Consider the following 7,313-nt stretch of genomic DNA (forward strand, 5'->3'; position numbering starts at 1 on the left):
ATGACAGAATGGCGATGTACTTCAAACATGGTGGATGTCCGGCACATGACTCACGTGCGGTTGAAGCGGTATTGAATAGCATATTTCATGACAGGTGGATTGGTCGTCGAAGCACAATACCATGGCCCGCGCGTTCACCGGATTTGACGTCCCCGGAGTTCTTTCTGTGGCGAAAGTTGAATGATATTTGCTATCGTGATCCACCGAAAACGCCTGACAACATGTATCAGCGCATTGTCAATGCATGTGCGAACATTATGGAAGGCGTACTACTCGTTATTGAGAGGAATGTCGTTACACGTATTGCCAAATGCATTGAGGCTGACGGACATCATTTTGAACATTTATTGCATTAATGTGGTATTTGAGATAATCACGCTGTAACAGCATGCGATCTGAGAAATGATAAGTTCACAAAGGTCCATGTATCACATTGGAACAACCGAAATAAAATGTTCAAACGTACCTACATTCTGTATTTTAATTTAAAAAACCTACCTGTTACTAACTATTCATCTAAAATTGTGGGCCATATGTTTGTGACTATTACAGCACCATTTATCACAAAGTGAAGAAAGTGGTCCAACTAAAACATTTATATTTCTTTACGTACTACACGAATATGTAATAAAAAATGGGGTTCCTATTTAAAAAATACGCAGTTGATATCCGTTTGACCTATGACAGTGCCGTCTAGCGGGCCAAACATAGTGCTATCTGGTTTCCCTCTTCAAGCTAGACAAATTTCGTTCTTTGTAGTTTTTTCGTTTGACGCTTATTTCGTGAGATATTTGGCCTGGTCACAATCAATGGACCACCCTGTATAATGTATCTGATACCTTCTAGTATCTCCAGGCTTCTTCCATGTATGCAACCTTCTTTTATGATCTTCAACCAAGTGTTAGCTATGATTAAGTTATGCTCTGTGCAAAATTCTATCAGGCGGCTTCCTCTTTCATTTCTTCCCCCCAATCTATATTCACCTACTACATTTCCTTCTCTCCCTTTTCCTACTATCGAATTCCAGTCACCCATGAATATTAAATTTTCGTCTCCCTTCACTATCTGAATAATTTCTTTTATCTCATCAAACATTTCATCAGTCTCTGCGAAATCTGTGGAGCTAGTTGGCATATGAACTTGTACTACTGTGGTAGGCGTGGGCTTCATATCTATCTTGCCCACAATGATGCATTCACTATGCTGTTTGTAGTAGCTTACCCGCATTCCTACTTTCCTTTTCATTATTAAACCTACTCCTCCATTACCCCTATTTGATTTTGTGTTTATAATCCTGTATTCACCTGACCAGAAGTCTTGTTCCTCCTGCCACCGAACTTCACTAATTCCCACTATATCTAACTTTAACCTATCCATTTCCATTTTTAAATTTTCTAACCTACGTGTCTGATTAAGGGATCTGACGATCCATGCTCCAATCCATAGAACGCCAGTTTTCTTTCTCCTGATAACACCGTCCTCCTGAATAGTCCCCACCTGGAGATCCAAACGGGGGACTATTTTACCTCTGGAATGTTTTACCCAAGAGGACGCCAGCACAGCAAGGCCATTTTGCTTAGTATTACAAGGCCAGATCAGTCAATCATCCAGACTGTTGCCCCTGCAACTACTGAAAAGGCTGCTGGCCCTCTTCAGGAATCACAAGTTTGTCTGGCCTCTCAACAGATACCCCTCTGTTGTGTGTTGTGGTTGCACGTACGGTATGGCTATCTGTATATCGCTGAGGCATGCAGGCCTCCCCACCAACAGCAACGACCATGTGTCACGGGGGGGGGGGGGGGTGACATCACTAAAGTACACAATAGTAAAGCCTTTACTTGAGAAAGGCTCAAAAGAAGATGTAGGAAACTACCAACCAGTAGGTCTTCTTCCAGTACTTTCAAAAGTATTCGAAATGGAGCAAACCAGTTGGCAAATTTCATAGCAAAATCTAATATTATCACTGAACCGTATCATCTTCATCTTTACCTAGGTGTGGAGCCTTGGCTTTCCTCTGCCATGATTAGTCCGTTTGCTTTTAAATTTCGGAGGGCGCTGCTTTCTGGGGAGAGACCTGCTGTCGACGAGAGTATCGAGTGCTGCTGCCGGAGTGAGATGGGGAGTTGCGTTTCCAGTTGTGTGGCAGCGCAATGTTGCGGGAAAAGTGGTATAACTTCCTGTGAATGCACGTGATTGCTACGAGCGTGTGTACTCTGGACGGCGGCAGTCGTTCTGGACGGGCTGTGTGATAAGGAAGCTCGGCATGGCAACTGTTGACGTGGCGTGTCCGCGTTGCTATGGCGGAACTGGGGCGATTGACATAACTCGAGTTGGTGCTGGTTGCAACCTGTCGCCGAATGCTTGTCTGCCTTCTGGACCAATGGTGAGAATTTCTTGACTTGATGTGTCTCACTCAATCTCTGCCCGTATCGTCGGGTGTGTTTTGCTCTAATTTCGTGTGCCATGGTGTTTAGCAATTTTAGTAGGCTCAGGCGTGCACAAAATCCCGATTCAATGATCTGCTGTTATATTGTGAAGTGTAGCTATCACTAGAAAAGAGTGTTAACTCTCTGTGCCTTAATAACTGAACCTAATATGTTATCTGTGGTTGAAATTTTTTTCTGATCCAAGTGCAATAACGATCTTGTATTTTACAATTTGTTGAGTGGTATTATTATTTAGTACTGGCTGTCACATTTACTAATTCGAAGATTTACGAAGGCCAGTGGGCGTCATTAACAGTTCCTGCCTAGATAGGCCTTATATTTTGAACCATGTGTTTCAATGTTTAGTAATTTTTATTTTATGTGTTATAGAGAGTTGCTGTCATGCCCTATGTGTACGATTCGCCAAGTTGGTGAAGTTTCTATTTGTTCTGCAGGTCTGTGCCATATTGCTAAAGCAGGCAGTCCTAGCTCAGCTGATTGTAAATTTTTCCTTGTGGTAGGGGCATGGGCTGGTTTTAAGTGCTGACTCACTAAATTCAACCATTCTCAAATATTTATTACTACTGATATTCAGGCCCTTCATGCCCAGTGGCGACGTCACTACCCCTTTTTGGTTATTAATTTTATCTTGTTAGCTTGTTTCATTAAAAAAGACCTTTGGTATATGAATTTGTCTTTTGGTCTTTACTGCTCCTTTGGACAAAGTTAATTAACTGTTGGTTTTGCATTCTTGTAGCATTATCAAAACAGCATTTGTGGTTACATTTGATTGGCCCTTCTGGCCGAATGATTTAATTCCTTTCAGTAACTTATTGTATTGGTCAATAATTAATCAAAAATGCTGGGTCCTTCAGACCGTGATTATCTCCTTATGTGGAATCTTAAGGTTGTCATTCTGACATTACAGTTGTGAACATTCAGCAGTCCTATATTTCTACCAGTGAACAAGTGTTTTTTAATGTTTAGTAAAATTAAATTGTGTTTGAAACTGTAACCTCATTTGGGTCTATGCTTTCACTCCCTGCAGCCTTTGAGCTCTGCTTACCTTACATTTTGGTTAAGTTTTCCCATACAACAACCTATCAATCACATTAAATTATAGGAGAGTAAAATAGGCGCCATCAACAAATTAGTTGAGAAAATTTGCTTGTCTCTGGATAAATTCCAAAAATCACACGAATTTTTTGTGATTGTATAAAGGCTTCTGATTGCATAAATTACTCTCTATTGTTACATAAATTAGTAAGGATACGAAATAAACAGTAGTGCTTTGAGAAGGTTGACATCGTATTTAACAGACAGAAAGCAAAGGGTAGTTGCAATGTCAGGTACAGGAAATTGTTCCTCACAATCGAAAATTATTTCTCTGTGTGTTCTGCAAGGTTCCATCTTAAGCCCAGTCATGTTTATATTTTCTAGAAATGATTTACCGTTAAATAAAACATCCCACTCAGTTTTTTTTGCAGTTGACACATCTGTACTTATTGAAAGTGAGACCATGGAACAAATTCATAAAAGAATCACTGATCCCTAAATAGTGTAGAACATTGGTTTGATGTAAATGGATTAAAACTAAACATGAAAAAAAATTACTTACAGAGTTTAAAACTAAACGATCACAATCAAGTGACTTAAAAATCACCTATAAAAATCCTGAGCTCAGGGAGGCAGAATCTGTCAAATGCCTGGGAACATTTTTAGAAAAGCAAAATTTGTCTTGATCTTCTTATATAAACTACTTAGCAAACAAGCTAAACAGTCTTGCATTTGCAATGAGAATATTGTCCTATGTAAGTGACTTGAACACTAGGAAACCTATCCTGAACCTTTGAGGGAAAGCGAATAGTGTAAACAGAATATCATTACTACAAAGAATTACCATTAAAATATGTGTAATATTAAGCCCAGAGGGTCATGCTGACCTTTATTCAGAGATCTAATATTTTACCTGTTCCATGTAATTACATTTGTGAACTTTTTGGCTTTGTCAGTATCAATCCAAAATTATTTATAAAAACCATTATCAGCACACACACACACACACACACACACACACACACACACACACACACACACACACACACACACACACACACACACACACATATATATATATATATATATATATATATATATATATATATATAAAGTTTTACATCACCCTGGTTCCCAGAACTCCAGAAGATATACGTTGACTGTTGATATTGCGTCACGCACAGTCCCTCTGACTGTTCAGAGATGTCACTAAACCCACACAAAGATGTAAACAGCCATACATGAGCAGCGCCTATTAATCAGATCCAGACATTCCACCAGGAAGGAGGTACATAGCTCGTGTTGCTTGTAGTTCAACCATGCCTAGACGGTCAATATCGCGGTTCCATCGCGTCCGCATTGTTACTTTGTGCCAGGAAGGGCTTTCAACAAGGGAAGTGTCCAGACATCTCAGAGTGAACTAGAGCAATGTTGTTCGGACATGGAGGAGATACAGAGAGACCAGAACTGTCGATGACATGCCTCGCTCAAGCCGCCCAAGGGCTACTATTGCAGTGGATGACCGCTACCTATGGATTATGGCTCGGAGGAACCCTGAAAGCAACGCCATCATGTTGAATAACACTTTTCGTGCAGCCACAGGACGTCGTGTTACGACTCAAACTGAGCGCAATAGGCTGCATGATGCGCAACTTCACTTCCAACGCCCATGGCGACGTCCATCTTTGCAACCACGACACCAAAAGCGTGGTACAGATGGGCTCAACAACATGCCGAATGTACTGCTCAGGGTTGGCATCACATTCTCTTCACCAATGAGTGTTGCATATGCCTCCAACCAGACAATCATCGAAGACATGTGTGGAGGCAATCTGGTCAGGCTGAAAGCCTTAGACACACTGTCCAGCGAGTGCAGCAAGGTGGAGGTTCTCTGCTGTTTTGGGGTGGCATTATGTGGGGCCGACGTATGCCGCTAGTGGACGTGGAAGACGCTGTAACGGCTGTACGGTATGTGAATGTCATCGTCTGACTGATTGTTCAACCATATCAGCAGCATATTGGCGAGGCTTTCGTCTTCATGGACGATTTGATGAACTTGTGGATAGTATGCCATGACGAATACAGGCATGTGTCAATGCAAGAGGACGTGCTACTTGGTATTAGAACCTCTGAAGTTCTCGCTGTACGGGGGTACAACATGCAAAGTGTAGTTTTCATGAGCAATAAAAAGGGCGGAAATGATGTTTATGTTGATCTCTACTCCAATTTTCTGCCCAATTTCCAAAACTCGTGGAACCAAAGTGATGCAAACCTTTTTTTGACTGTGTGTATGACACAATGAACATAGATAAACTCATACTGCTAGCTCTTAGACTCAAACTCTGCTCCTCATCTCCTCAATACATGGCTATGAAAATTTATAATAAATTAAAAACGAAAAACTTTCACAGTTTGGAACAGTCTCTTTGAAGGTACTGGAATAGCTAATGTACACAAGAGCTGCTACATATCTCTCTCAAAATAAGGTATTTAGTCAATGTCAATTTGGATTTCAAATGGGCCTCTCCTCAGAACATGCCATTTATAATTAATAAATCAGATTATACAAACTTAAATGACAAAATATTTCTAACTAATATTTTTCTGTGGTTTGCCAAAAGCTTCTGGTTGTGTAGTTCAAATTATTCTTGAAGAGAATCTCAGTATTAAGTTATCAGAGGTGTTGCTAATATCTTGTTTTTATCCTATCTAACTAAAAACATATAGAGACCCGTATTAAGAAGCACAGAGGGTTTACACAATGAACAGACATCTTCAGGATGGAGAAATTTCACCATATTTCTATCACAGGGATTGATAATGGGTCTGTTGTTCTTATTATTTACTAGCAAGGCTGGCAATGCCTCACAATTGCTAAATATCTATAGGAGTTGAATGTATATCCTAAATCCTTCTCCCCCCTCTCTGTCCATCTTCTCCTCCTTCCTTTGTCTCCATTGCCTCTATCTATCTCATCTTTTCCCATCACTGCCCATCTTCTCTTCCCCCTATTTCTGCCCTGGACCTTTTTCTTACTGGTATTCCAAACGAAACTTTTATTTGGAGGTAAAGTTATTTAAAGTGAATTGATAAGTCTTTTAGGATCATTGGTGTATGGACTATGAGAGTAATCTCTCCTGATGATGTCTCTATAAGGATAATAACTCCAGCGACAGCATTTCACATAGTTTTAATATGAACCAGGTAGGATTACGATGTTTCAGACAATTCAGATATCATGGCAATATTCTAACAACGAGCCGACAAGTCATAAATACGATTTTCCTGTTTTCTGTTAGAACTGACTGAAAGAAAGGAAACAGTAGCACAGTGTTGTGTATACAGTTTTTGTATAAATTATATATTAGGTATATATTAGGAGAAATAATATATATGGAAGAGACACTTTGTCTAATGGTTTAAATGTCCCAATACCATAATTAGAACTGAACTAGTAGTTAATGCATGTATCAGATAATGAAGATCTCCAAAAGTTTTGAAACACTCATAGAATCAGCCATTACAATCATTTCTATGAATATTGAAGGAGTATTTAAGTGTAAGGAACAGCTGTTACACAATTTGTGCCACTCTAACAAATTTGATCTACCACATATCTTAGAAGCTTGCAAAGGGTATAACCAGCGTCGTTCTAAAGTTCCAGGAATGAAATTAACCACGGAAAGATTTCACACACACTATGGTAGTGCCATTTTTGGCAAATCAGACCACCGGATTCTATCAACTTCATTTGCAGAACACAACAACAGTGAAATCTCAGAGCCAAATTTAGTAACTTGGTAGTTTCAACCATCTAGAAACGGCCAAATG

Source organism: Schistocerca nitens, unplaced genomic scaffold, assembly GCF_023898315.1.
Source record: "Schistocerca nitens isolate TAMUIC-IGC-003100 unplaced genomic scaffold, iqSchNite1.1 HiC_scaffold_363, whole genome shotgun sequence".
Classification (NCBI taxonomy): domain Eukaryota; kingdom Metazoa; phylum Arthropoda; class Insecta; order Orthoptera; family Acrididae; genus Schistocerca; species Schistocerca nitens.